Source organism: Aricia agestis, chromosome 14 (assembly GCF_905147365.1).
Source record: "Aricia agestis chromosome 14, ilAriAges1.1, whole genome shotgun sequence".
Lineage (NCBI taxonomy): Eukaryota > Metazoa > Arthropoda > Insecta > Lepidoptera > Lycaenidae > Aricia > Aricia agestis.
The window spans coordinates 2,287,446-2,302,820 of NC_056419.1; the positions used below are offsets into that span (position 1 = coordinate 2,287,446).

The 15,375-nt window shown below is 35.5% G+C and overlaps 1 long non-coding RNA gene across 1 annotated transcript; it reads right to left on the reverse strand.

The window, feature by feature from the left end:
• Positions 1–2,957: 2,957 nt before the first annotated feature.
• On the reverse strand, positions 2,958–9,613 carry LOC121733685. The gene is made up of 2 exons (XR_006036594.1): positions 9,423–9,613; positions 2,958–3,192 (listed from the first exon to the last, which is right to left on the reverse strand). It is a non-coding gene; the product is annotated as an uncharacterized LOC121733685 (long non-coding RNA).
• Between the last annotated feature and the right edge of the window lie 5,762 nt (positions 9,614–15,375).

Consider the following 15,375-nt stretch of genomic DNA (forward strand, 5'->3'; position numbering starts at 1 on the left):
TTTATTTATGATATTCCAGTACATACTCGTAGTTTGGAATAACTTGGAATAAATACAGTTTTATCTTACTACCCTAAAAGTTGAAGTTTGTTGAGAGTTTTACGTGTTAAATACTCTTAATAACGCTAACGTTAAGAGGATACACCAGGGGCTAGAGAAATGAAAAAAAAGTACGTGTAATATCTATAGCTGCCTCCCTTACCTCAAGCCTATACCGCAGAACGCGATAGAGACAACTGCAGAAAATCAACGATTCGTTGTCCCCTAGGATTCCTTCTCCAAAACTTAACCGATTTAAGTACTTTTTTCATTAAAGATGAAAGAAAAGCTTGAGCTGTGCTCATATGTTTTATTTATTTTTTTGTATAATCTAGCCAAATCTGTTTTCTGGATGTTTGAACACAGCGGAAAATTTGGCCATTTTTTTGGGTTTTTGAACGTATCTTATTTAATAATTAAATTATGAAAACATAGGGACATTGTATTAGTGGCCGTAGATATTCAGGAAAAAAATTATAACTCTACTACATAGCATTATCCAGGGAGGAAACAGGGGACAATGTTTGTATGGAAAAAAGGGCAGTGTGGACTCCTCTTAAAACCTCTCAAGCACGATGACCGAATACGCTGGCTTTCCCGGAAGGATACTGTGACCTCAAAGAAAAGTGGCGTGGAAAGTAGTTGATGTCTTCAGTAGAATGAGAGTAGACAGAAGTAAGCTAGTTCTTTTTACTCTGGTAGAATTATGGTTACTGGCTGCTGTAAAGAATCTCTCCTTAATTTAGTAAGATAAGCATCTTTTCAGGTAGTTTTCTTACCAATAACAATTAATTTCATCAGGTTTTAGGTATTTAGATGTTTATGCACCTATATAACACAATACTATGATTTTAAAGCCTATTGTATAGGGATAGTCTCATAACATTTGCCTCGAACATCGATTATATCATTTAACCATTCAATCACAATATATTATGTGACATTATTGTTATTATGTCTGTACCATAAAGTTAATATACCTTGCGGAAGGTATATTAACTTTAATTATAATATATGTAAATAAAGACCTAACCACCGTACTCAGAGACATTTAAATATGATTAACCTTGAATTACTATATATCTAAATAAAGACCTAACCACCGTACTCAGAGACATTTAATTATGATTAACCTTTAATTTAATGAAGTATGAGGCATAAGTCAATTTTTTAAATTAATTACATTTAAGTACTTAATTATTGTTCCACTCTGAGTACGGCAGCAAGTTCTTAACTTCACTGAATTGAAGTGAAGTATTTAGTAAACAAGCCTCGTATTTCTGTGGAGAATACACGATAAGAATACATCAAAACTGTAGGCAAAGAGACTTTCATGAGGGGAGATAAATTTTGAATATAGCTATGAAAAAATAACTCTTTATTTCTTATCATAAACAAGTCTTGTCCTCAGGTAATAACAAACAATGTGTTGATGATACAATTTAATATGTTAATAAACATGACATGTGATATGTTAGTAACCCTAACCCCAATATTGGATACACAGTTGCATAAAATGCTGCATCGCAGGTATATTGCAGATGAATCATTGCAGAAAACTCGTGTGGAACACTTAGCGCCAAAACCTGCGTTCTATTTTTAAATTTACTTTTTTATAGCCAGCCAGTTATTTTTTCTTTTTTAATTTACATATTTTCTCCCAAGCACTGAAATAAATCCAAAATTCCGAACCATAAACAATTTTGTTTTTTTTTTATTTGCTGTTGTTTAACTATTGATTGTGTAGTGTGTACCCAGAGTTAATGAATGTGGATGATTGATACGGGCAAAATCCTGTAGTGGTGATATAATTTGGAAGTGAACCAGTCGGGATCAACACAGATGCATATCAACAAAATTCTTCTTGTCCTTGAAGGTGGCGCCCCAGACACCGTAGTTCTTCTGCTCCTTCCTCGGCGGAGGGACAACCGGTAGACTGGTCACGGGTTTTCTGGAAAGAGAACGTGACATTTAAAATACATATAATATCATTGATGCTTAGCGTTTCTTTTTCTTATGAGGCTACAGTATTTTATTTAGCCAATACATTCGTGCCAAAGTTTGAGTAGCATAGCCTTTAGGTTATTTTGCTACCCTTTAGCCTTTGTTTGTCAAAAAGTTGCCAACCTCTGCTATAATAATAATAATAGCTCCCACACCGGTTTCGGTGACGATGGCCGGTTTCATTGAAATTTGAAACCAGGCCAACTACGCAGGAGTAATTTTATAGTGCCCAAGTATGTGCGCAGTACACAAGAGCACTCTCTTTCCTTTACTCTCATAACCCAGTGAGATCAGGCGCAGGACCGACTTTTTACATGCCCATCCAACGCATGGATCATCTTACTTGTCAGACAATCAGGTGATCAGCCTGCATTGTCCTAACCAAACAAAACAGCAAATAACATGTTTCCAACGCGGGAATCGAACCCACGACCTCCGAATCAAGAGCCGCGCTCTATACCACTAGACCACGGAGGCGTCATCGTCTGCTATAATATTATACTATCAAGCAATTTTTAAAACGCTAACGCTATACTGCTGGCTAATATTATAATGATTTTAATTTATAAAACAGGGAGCGTAGTACTTATTAATGTTATGTCTTGCTTAGTAATATTGAAACTTCCTCAAAGAGCAACTTGTAACTTATTTATAAATACCCTCCAAGGCCGGATCTTTGTTTAATTCAACGCGGGTAGGAAGCAAATGAGTTTCCCCTGGAAGTTCTAAGTTTTACGTCGTTGCCATCCAAAAACGAAACAGTTCATCTTATTTTTATGCTTTTTAGTATCAATGCTATAATGAATAAGCCTGCCGATGCACGATGTCTTAACCAAACTTGAAACAACTTTAAATAAATAAAAAAAACTAAAATTTTAATGTCGATTTTCGAATAATGTTTTTTATACACTTACTTCATAGGCGCGGCCACATCGAACTGCTTGCAGGCGATGGTGGCCTTGGTCGCTGTTTTGCATTCATCACCACGAGCCATCTTGACCGTTATGAGAGGGATGGATGATGAGGGAGAGAGACGGAAGACCAGTTGTCTATGGTACGTGCTGGATGTGGGTTAAGACGGCGTGCTCGAGACGGTTGCCCGTGTTAGCTCTGCGGCTCCCTTTTCTAGTGCATAAGTTTTTCTGGAGCCTGGAATTGAAAAGGGGAATTAAATTTAGGCTTTAAAAACGTTTTTCAGCCGCACTCAGAGACATTTAGAGCGCTTACAAACGAACGGCACTTGTCGACGGCACGCGTCGACGGCAGCCGTCAACTGTCGACGGCTACCGTCGACATTGCCATTTGAGTTGGTAAGAGTTATTATGTTCTGAAACTTAGGGCTCCCAAAATATGGAATGAATATTGTTGTTTTTAAGCGAAAAATCAATTTTATTGTTGATTGAAATCTGTTTTGTTGATACACAAATATTGTTCTGCAAAATATTAACAGTCGAAATCATTCCAATTTTAAAATTTACCAATTGGGCCAGTGGCTACCGAATGGTCGGCGTAACAGAGGCCGACCCAAGAAAAGGTGGCGCGACGAACTAGATGCGTTTGATAAAGAGTGGCCAACAACTTCACAGGATCGTGAACTTTGGAAAGAGAGAGGGGAGGCCTTTGCCCAGCAGTGGGACACTGTAGGCTGATAATAATAATAATAATAATAATAATTGGGCCAGTAGCCAAATAAAAATTAAAGTTGCCAATTTTTTAGGAATATGCTGATAGCAGGTCAATAATAGAGCTTATGCCAAAAACATTTTTGTCTTTCGTTCCCTTTTGGCCAAACCTTTGTCTAAAGTTATTTTGTTTTTAGGGTTCCGTAAAGGTAAAAACGGGACCCTATTACTAAGACTTTGTTGTCTGTTCGTCTGTCTGTCTCCAGGCTGTAACTCAAGAACGGTAATCGCTAGAGAGTTGAAATTTTCACAGATTATGTATGTCTATTGCCGATATAACAACAAATACTAAAAACTCCCATACAAGAAAACGTGATTTTTTTGGCTTTTTTTGCTCTAAGCACGGACGTAAAAAAAATACGGACGGATCGCCATTAAGAAATGAGTGAAGCACCCTTAATAAGCCAAGGAGATCATACGTACACATCTTACACACACACTCGCACTGTAATAAGCTGATCGTACCGCCATTACGCAATTAAACTGCATCGCGGTGACACGTCTTTGTCATTCATAAATAAAAATAAATATGCCATCTTGTGTTGTAAAAAAACAATACAACCTTACACAAAAAACATCGAGGAATAACCTTTCATAGGTAAGATAACATATTTTTAAAGTATTTTGATAAAATAATGTAAATATTAATTCAACTTCAACAGGTCAGTAATGTCCATAACAAAGTGGGGAAATTTTCCCCAAACTGGGGAAAATTTTAAATTATTTTTAAATAATTAAATAATTAATTTTATTGTCTTTTATTAGTATCATGTAAGTATTTAGCTTACTATTGACCAGTAATTAGGCAGGAGTACAATAATAGGGGTGTAGACAGTAAACGAAATCTAAAACAAATTATTGTTTTTTGAAAAAAAAAATTAAGGAATATATATTTCCCATACAAAAAACACAATTTTGGCCTAATGGTACGGAACCCTTCGTGCGCGAGTCTGACTCGCACACGTCTGTGACCGATTATTGTGTTCTTCCTAGTACTAATTTTCATACAGTTAATAATAATACAATCCAATAATAAAATATTTTATGCATTTTATTATTATAGGGATAAGGAAAACATGTTTTATGATATTACCATTGTAATAATATAAATAATACTGTATTATCAAACTTGTATAACTGGATGATGCAATCCTCACAAAAGTGTCATCAGATTCATTTAAATATTGTTTGTGTTTTCCCTTCCCATAAATGCATTATACATTTTAAACACAAGCTATAACTTAGGTATATGCATAATTTATATATTTTTGCCTATTCAAATCCATATAATTAATAAATACAACCAATAATAATTATGATCTTTATCTTTACAAAATCTGAGACCAAAAATTATAGTCATTCTGCAAACAAAAAAATGTGCCGGTTTTATCATTTTTTATTTACTTTTTTAAGTAATACTTAAGTATATCTAATTGAGAGTGTACCATAAACCTGTAAGGTTTGTCTGGTACAGCTTAGAAAGCTTTACGTGTGTGTAAAACTAAGCTACTGTACGTATGAAAGGTAACGTAAAGTAGTGTAGTTTACTGCATGCGTGTGCGTTTATTACCGCGGGCTAGCTTTTTATTTATATCTAAGTACTTAACGATATTCCTTGTTTTAGTAATAAAATGTATTAAATTTTAACATTATACTGTTAAAAGAACAAAGAAGATAATATTATTCAAAATTATATTATTTTAAGACTGTAGTACTGGCGCACCAAAATTTTTGCAAAGCTCGAACTCTACTTTTCTAAGCGGGTGACCCTTTTATTATTTATATATAAATTATATTATTAAATTATTGATGTGATCACGTATAAACACCGTGATCGCGGCGTGGTCAGCCCGTGGTCGGATTTACATATTTATATAAACCTGTTCATGGCTTATGCTATTCCAACTATAACATAAATTTCTCGGCCTCCTTGATTTACTTGTGTTATTTTTAAAAGTAAAGTCCCTGTTGGAAAGACGTATAAGAAAATACTGACCGATTTTGTAACTATTTTGTATTTTACCAAAAACTGAGAAAGATGGAAGTGCTCGAAGGAAGCTTTTGTCATACTCAAGCAAGGATTAACGATCTTATTAGTTACACACATACTATCCATATAAATAACATAAATAATATAATTATTTCTTTCCTTTTTGTTTTTATAAAATTTGACATGAAGCCGGATTTCCGAGCAATACACAAATTGTTAAATAAGTTACAAAGTGCGGGCAACACCTACTTAAAATGGTTATCGAGTAGAAAGTATGTAGGCAATTCTATCTGGGGGCACGGGGCAGTAAAAGATTTTTAATATTGATATGATAATAACTTACGTACTAACTTGAGACATAAGGTCCCCTAGGTAGGGACTGAATAAATTAACCGACTTGGTAGGTATTGCATGGATCTCATAAATTTTTACGGTATAAAAACTGAGTTGCGAGACTTGGTTTTTTTACAGGATGTTTTTGATGGGATTTATTTTACTTTTTATTATATATTATCTTTCTGGTCCCTTTTATATGATCGCAATAATTATGTTCATCAGCACTCACGCGCCGAACGCGCCGGATTTTAGACGTGAGAGAGCCATGCTTCGGCACGAATGGGCCGGCTCGAACTGAGAAATACCACGTTCTCACAGAAAACCGGCGTGAAACAGCGCTTGCGCTGTGTTTCGCCGAGTTAGTGAGTTTACCAGAGGCCCAATCGCCTACCCTATTCCCTTCCCTACCCTCCCCTATTCCCTTCTCTTCCCATCCCTATCCTCCCCTATTACCCTATTCCCTCTTAAAAGGCCGGCAACGCACCTGCAGCTCTTCTGATGCTGCGAGTGTCCATGGGCGACAGAAGTTGCTTTCCATCAGGTGACCCATTTGCTCGTTTGCCTCCTTATTTCATTTTAAAAAATTCGTTGCATCAAATGACGTGAAACCTCGCACATTCATCCGCACCGAACGCGCCGCATTTCGTAAACTATGCGGTGCGTTCGACGCGTACGGCGAATAATGTACGATCGTTTTGGTTTAAATAAAGATTTACTCGAATCGTCCCCGAACGCGTTCAATTCTTTTCTACGGTGCAATTTCGGACACAGTCACACAGTTTACAGTGTCATAAAATTAAGAGAAGAATATCAGATTTTTTTCTGTAATTTATCTTTATAATTTGAAATTAAAGGTTTTTGTAATTTAGTATCACTTTTATCATTTTCAATATTTTGTACGGGTAGAGTCAGTGGTATTGTGCCAAAATAAAACCTGCCTGTCTCGTTTGAACCGTACTAACTTCATACTTGTTTGAAGACGAATCAAAATCAAATAATTTTTACTTATTCAGTTATTTTTTTACTTTTTTTTCTGAGCATCGTAAATCCATAAAATTACTAGGTATATTAACTTTATGCGTAAATCACTGAATGGTAAATTTTTTATTTTTATTTTTTTAAATGCACAAAACACATAACGATCCTAACTAAACATAAATATTTTATACATTTAAATGTAAGATCTAGATCGCAACGTAACGAATATGTGCACACTTAAAATTAGCACATTTTTTGGTTTTTAACTTAACGCAGTACATTTGGACGTTACTATTCACTCATAAGTTGTAGAGGTAAATATGCTATGGAGGATGTCTTTGACGATTTTAATATATTTATTACAGTTGTGTTCAAAAATGTCCAACTTTAAGCTGTCTTTAGCTAATTCATTATATTGTCTAACAATACGTGTTAAAGGGTTAAAGTAAGAAATATTATTCTTGTAGACTCGACGTAAGGCAAATAAATTTGTACAATGAGCTGTACGTGCACTAAACTTGGTATTAAAACTAATTTCAGATAGTATCTCCGACGAATCAATAATGTTATTCACAATTTTATAGAATAAGAATAAGTCGACAAATATGCGTCTAGTTCAATTATTACTTTATTTTGAAAATTTTGAAATGCATAAGCCTGTCGGTAATTTCATTTCATTTCATTTTCAGGCTGATTCAGGCTGTGTTTACCTATATTATGTAATACATCTTTTCTCTATGTTTGATGGTTTGTCTCTTCATATCTATTGACCCTAGCATGACAAACGTTTTTTCTCGCGTAGATCTATCATCGAAATAACACATTTTTATAGAGTTTTGTCGAGATAATGTCCAGATTTTGACATTATGAGACGAGTAGTTTTTAATTATTTCGAGAGTGAGATATCTCGTTGGCGTATGCTGAGCTGATGACGCCCGCAACTCCGTTGCGCGAAAATTCGTTTATCGCGCGGGAACCGTACATTTTTCCGGGATAAAAAGTATCCTTTGTCCTTTCCCGGGACGCAAAGTATTTTCATGCCAAATTTCAGCACAATCGGTTCAGTGGTTTGGGCGTGAAGAAGTAAGAGACAGACGGACACACTTTCGCTTTTTTAATATTAAAAAATATGGATATGTATGTTAATTAAAAACAAATACACGCACATTTTTATGATCTTTCATAAACAGATAATGATGGTTTCTCTGTTTATATACATTCTAAAGTTACGGTATAAATATTATACCGTTTACAATAAAAATATAGATTTCATTCATACAATTTTCTTACTAGTTACTGCCAAAAACTTCTATAGAAGTCTTTGGTTACTGCCCCAAGATAGACGCCAAAGTTTATAAGTAAGTTCATTTTACATACTATATTTCTTTGAATTCTAAAATATTAAAGGAAATGTGCATTTGACTAAGCCACAAATATAATATAAAGTAATGAAATTTTATAGTTAGGGTATATAGTGAAGGACCTTAGGTTAAGCTATGGACAAGAAATAAGTAAGTCTAATAAAGATTACTGCTGACAATGGTGAAAAGGGATGAAAAGATATCAATTTACAGAAAGTTTTTATAAGTTGTAGTAAAAACTATAACAACAAGTTGTTTATTCATCTAATATTAGTCTAGTTTTCTAATAATGGGAATTATTGTGTAATGTGTGTTTTGATGGTGACTTTCACATGGAACGGATATCTAACACCGTTTTCTATATATTTTGAGGTTAGTTTTGTTATTTTGCTACAACTTGCTGTTATAATAATACGTCCGTTAATTGTGTAAGCTTTATAGCTTTGTTTTAAAGCTCTCTTTTTATGACTTAGAGTTACAAGTTTTCATTTAGAATACATAATATTATATGTTTTTGCCACTATCGAGGTTAGGGTGATTTAGGTGTGAATAACAAACATTTATTTCAACATTGATTGGATAATAACTTTTAAATATCACCATAAAGGTTAGCCTAATTTAGGAAAGTATTTTCTTCACAGTGTATGGTGTTTACTATAAGCAACTTTTAAAAACTAACCTATATATTAGAATGTGGAGATTTAAGTCTCGGGATATTCTTAATATACATTATTATATCCCGAGAACATTACTTGAAATACAAAGTATATATTTTGCTAACCAAAAAAAGACATGAAGTGGTAATATGCATCCCCACATTAGACTATCAATTAAAACGCTTCAGTGGTTTCAATGTTTTAGACAGACACACTGAACATTTTAAATCATGGATTTTGTATTCAGAACAGTTTTACTTTTTTAGTTGGTTCTTTGACCCTAACCTCAGGGTTAACGATTGTCGCTTAGCAACAAAAGGTGTGTGTTAAGTGTGCTGTGATTACACTTTAGTAAAAAAACTAAAACAAAACTAACCTTGGGAGAAATTTGTCGGTGATCGCAAATTTTCTTTTCAATTTTGTCATTGACACATAAATTTTGGTAGGTAATGTTAAAACGACACTCCGAAAAGCAGCCAATTGGTTAGAGAGCTCGAACAAACTGTGGACAGGCAGGCTGAACCGGTATATATAAGTAACCTTACGTCACGAATCACGATACAAGCTCGTCCCGTGGAGGTTTCCATATCATGCGGCCTACACCTGATCTATTTTGAAGAAAAGAATTCCCCTTTCATTGACGTAGAATCAATTCCAATTAAACCCACTTTTTTAGTATTGTCATCGGTATGTCCTAATATCTTACTGATGCTGCTTAAAAGCTCTCCTCAAGATTAAAATTCATTGTACTATTATTTCTCTCGTCGATATTATTTTAAGTTTTCCTCCCTTACTTTACAAGATATTATCACAGTGCGTATAACTATTCATGGTCGGTAATGTGACTATTGTGTGTGCAATAATACAAAGATAAGAAGACATTGTAATTGTATATTTCTTGCTGGTAAATATTTAAATTATTAGCAAAGAGGTTAAAATATTTTTTCGTTTTAAAATCACTATGTACGAGCATTGGCTTGCCTATTGAGGCATGATGACTATTTTTTTTTTATCTTGAAGGACACTTAAAAAATAGAAACATCGTTGAAAGAATGACTCTGATAGCTTAAAAATTCACCAAGTTATGACAATTCAAATATCTCATAAAAAAGACCTGCCCGAAACGCTCCATACAAAGTGCTACGAAAGACTGACGTCAGTCTTTCGTAGTTTGTACGCATCGGGAGACAACTTTGTTCGACAGGTATATTAGTATTGCGTTTATGAAAGTGGTTTCATAACAAAAGTTGCTTTTAATTGCATAAGTTATCGAATTGTATACAAATATTAAGAAATTTAATTGAAAAAAAATCGACTTGAATATCCAACTTTAAAGGCGCATACGGCATAACTAAAAAAATACAAATGCTATCAAGCTGAAATTTTGGAAACACTTATTTTTCACCGTCATTTCTTTATTTTATTAACAAAATTCGCTAATCTTTGACCTTGTCATCATCCCTATTGTAGGTGCAATATCTTAATATGATAGATACTAATTGGTAGTCTTGTCATGTAGATCTTATAGCACGTTCGTTGTAAGAAGGCCACCGTAGAGGATGTAATGTTATCTTCCTTCGAGAGGAACCCCAAAAAAAATAGATTAAAAAAAAACTTCCTTCCAGATCTTCAATATCCTAAAAGTTCACATACCACCAGCAAGTGTAATCAATTTTAAAATGTTAAACTTGATGGTACAACAAATTTAATGTCGTCTTATGAGACGGTGCAGAGCCCCTCATGTTTCCTCCTTATTATTTAAAACGACCACCTGTAATAAGATTTTGAAGACACCGAGAGAACACTTTTCATGGCTCTACATTATATTGTATCTCGTCAAATCTGTTTCCTTCTTCGTGACAACGATTACTTTCAAGTCATATCGTTGTTAAAGTCGTATAGCTAAACTATCAGATTTAATAGGCTCCTAGTAATATAAAACCAAATCAAGAGCTTGCTATCACCTACGGTGAACGTGTATAAGATCACGTAGACATAAAGCGGCTAACGACATCCGTGGGAAAACTACATTCGGAACATCGGAAATAGTGGGGATAACTTTTGATCTTGCTCATCGGCTTATAGAGAAAAATATAAAATGCATACTTAATCATATCTATTTCCGGGGGAGGCTCCCGAACGAAGCGCGCCACGTCGCCGAAAGAGACTTTACGTGATAAAGTGTAGTGTGATTGTGTGTGTGAATGTGTAAATAATATATATTAGCATAAAATTGTTCGGCGTGCATCCGTTGTCTGATTGCCATAACACAAGTTTTACTTAGCATGGGATTATACGACGTGATGTACGCTACCTAGCTTTTATACTATTGTATATTATTGTATGCTTAATAAAGAATTTGAATTTGAGTATGTGTTCTCTATACCCAAATATTCACCTCATGTTTTACTTAATCATACTTTAAATTCGACAATCTTGTATATTATGTACCTACGGGATTTTATTTGAAATCTGAGCAAAGCACGTGATCATTAAACAAACTTGCAGGCACCGTACACTTTTTCGCGATATATGCAACTAACCTATACCTACCCTTTCCCGAGGCTAAAAGTATCTTCAGACAAGATTTTACTTTCATGGTTGACCATGATAAAGTCACAAACATATAAACATAAAAAATGGGTATGTACTTAAACAACTTGTATTCAAAAACACCTTGCGTGCGTGCTAAACCGTAAGCCAAATCCCATATTTTTTCTAAATTGTAATAATTTATCGAATGCAAATTGACTAAATATCCTGTGTAAAATTTTCCTCATATTCGAATACCGTAACTCACGCCCCGGACACGCCTCTGCCACTCGTATAATTTATTAAAAAAGTGGATTGCATAATGCTAAGCGACTTACACGTGTGTTTCATAAGTTTGGAGTTTGGACGCATGCTCGCCCGACTAGTTCTAGTCACTTTTGGTTTTGAACTCGCTGTGACCTTGATTGATGGTCACGTAGGTCTTAGAAGATAGATAGATAGATAGATATATTATTTATTGTTCACATTAAATTATGTACAATCAGTTACTTAAACTAAACATAGGAAAATAAATGTGGACAAGGGCGGCCTTATCGCTATAAGCGATCTCTTCCAGCCAACCCTGCAGGAAAGGATAAATATTAAATCTAAAAAAGTATGCGGGGTAAAAATTACAGTTATTTTTTTTTATGAAAGAAACGAGCAAACGAGCAAACGGGTCACCTGATGGAAAGCAACTTCCGTCGCCCATGGACACTCGCAGCATCAGAAGAGCTGCAGGTGCGTTGCCGGCCTTTTAACAGGGAATAGGGTAATAGGGGAAGGTAGGGATGGAAAGGGAACGGAATAAGGGAGGGTAGGGAAGGGAATAGGGTAGGGGATTGGGCCTCCGGTAAACTCACTCACTCGGCGAAACACAGCGCAAGCGCTGTTTCACACCGGTTTTCTGTGAGGACGTGGTATTTCTCCGGTCGAGCCGGCCCATTCGTGCCGAAGCATGGCTCTCCCACGTCAAAATAGTAATAGTTAAATTTTAAATAACAGTAATAACTGTCACCAATGGATTTAATTATTAAAATACTGAACTGATCACTACACTGATCAAGTGATCACAATGCACTTAAGAGGATACACTAGGGCCGTTTTTCCATACAAACGCTGTCGTCTGCTTCCTCCCTGGATAATGCTGGTAGAGTTATAATTTTTTTCCTGAATATCTATGGTCACTATAAGCATGTCGCTATGTTTTCTTTCATTTCATAATTTAATTATTAAAAAAGATATGAACGTTCAAAAAACCAAAAAATGGCAAGATTTTCCTGTGTGTTCAATTATCCAAACAACAAATTTGGCTAGATTACATAAACAAAAAAAATAAAACATAGGGACACAGCTCAAGCCTTGCTTAAATTTCTAATGAAAAAAGTACTTAAATCGGTTACGTTTTGGAGAAGAAATCAGGGGACAACGAATCGTTGATTTTTTGTTCTTTTATTAGAATTTTTATCGTGTTGTCTCTATCACGCTCTGCTTGAGTTTAGGGAGACAGCAATAGATAGACAGCAAATACTTGTTTTTAAATTCTCTAGCCCTTGGTGTATCCTCTTAAAGTAATGTAATTATTAAAATAAATATTAAGCTTTTGTTAAGTGTTCTAGTTTGTTCTTTCGTATGAAACTTTCCATTCCTAAGACTTCGTTCTTCTTAAATAAGAGATGTTTTAGAAGAGTAAGGTTAAGGTTTTAAGGTTTTCGAGTTAAGGTTTTCAATGTTGATTTTGTCATTACTGATGGTCTACATCCCAGTCTTATATTAGGCTCTGGTAAAAGTGTCCACTTTGTTCTTTCGTGTGATACATTTTATTGTGTCATTTTGTTCCTCGACTCAAGAGCTACGAACTCAAGAGATGTTTTAGAAGAGTAAAGTGTTGATATTCAATGTGCGCCTCCTAATTTTTAAATAGATTGAGTTTTCCTCTAGTTTTCTTCTTTATTTATTGTGTGTGATGCGTTTAATGATCAAGATATAAAATGTTCTCTCATAAAACACTGACATTTAAAAAGAGAGCGTCGATGGACAATAATTTCATTATCCGAAGCTATAGCTTCGAACTAACTCCTTTTCGTTCTTCGCAGGTAAGAAAGTAATAAATGTTTAAACGCATAGCTGTTTAAACATTACGTTATATCGATTATAGGCAAAACAGTGTGGGATATGTGAGTGGTGGCCAAAAGAAGATCATCCGACCGAGCGAGGTGTTATGCTCGGTCAGGCCGGAGCCCACGTGATACATTTCAGCTGTCGTATATATACCGACGCGCTCAGAAAACTTCAATAGCGCGATGCAGGAATGTTAGGCGAATTGTGGGTACCGCCACAACAGTTCTAAAACTCATTTTTGTAGTGTTCCGTACCCAAAGGGTGAAAACGGGACCCTATTCATGAGACTTCGATGTCTGTCTGTCCGTCTGTTTGTCTCCAGGCTGTATCTCAAGAACCGCTTTAGCTAGACACACATGATTTTCACAGATTGTGTATATCTGTTGCCTCTATAACAACAAATACTAAAAACAAAATAAAATTAATATTTAAAAGGGGCTCCCATACAACAAACGTGATTTTTTTGGCCTTTTTTGCTCGATATCAATAATGGCAACAGGAAGGCACTTGATATTTTCACAAAGACCATAATTATATGTCTACTTCAATATTTAAGAGTAATATTGAAATAAAATAAAAAATTAAGTGGGCTCCCATACAAAAACACAATTTTTGGTCTATGTTTGCTCTACAGTACGGAACCCTTCGTGCGCGAGTCCACGGAATATCGCGAGTCCGACTCGCACTTGGCCGATTTTTTTTCTACAAAACAAATGTTGATTTTACCCATTTCCATTAATTTTCCAGACTTCAATAATCATGATGATCCATGTCAAGTACATTACAACTGGTATAACCAGTTAAGCCCTACACACTTATCCCTAACAATAACAGCTCTTTAACATACTGGTTTCTGGTACTGACGTTACTTTGTAGAGATTATCATCATCATCATCATCGTCATAAGTAGCTGACGCACAGGCATAGCCTACGTGATTTTTGGCAAGTTTTCCCCGAGAATATGAATTAAATTATGTTAATTCATTAGTAAATCTACTTGATTTTAGACAAAACTTGCTTACGTTTTATAAACGTGCAAATAAGAGGCAGGTCATTTTATTTTAAAGGTTAGCTTGTCCTGCTAATTTGAAGGACAATATCTCGGATTTTGTTTACACTGGTCCCAAGGGGGTTTTGAGACGTGGGAGAGCCATGCTTCGGCACGAATGGGCCGGCTCGACCGGAGAAATACCACGTTCTCACAGAAAACCGGCGTGAAACAGCGCTTGCGCTGTGTTTCGCCGAGTGAGTGAGTTTACCGGAGGCCCAATCCCCTACCCTATTCCCTACCCTACCCTCCCCTATTCTATTCCCTTCCCATCCCTACCCTCCCCTATTACCCTATTCCCTCTTAAAAGGCCGGCAACGCACCTGTAGCTCTTCTGATGTTGCGAGTGTCCATGGGCGACGGAAGTTGTTTTCCATCAGGCGACCATATTGCTCGTTTGCCCCCTTATTTCATAAAAAAAGGGCCATATCACACTGGCGGTTTGTGGGTGAATTGGTGGAACGCACAGAGTTGAACGGGTCCCTTACATCTAGCGAGCGCATCAAACCGCCAGTGTAGAAGCTTTAAGTGTAAGATTAGAAAGAAAAACATTAATTATTATCACAAGCCTTTATTCTGCTTCGTAGGATCTCTTCCTAGAGAGGATAGTAAAAAGAATGATATCTCT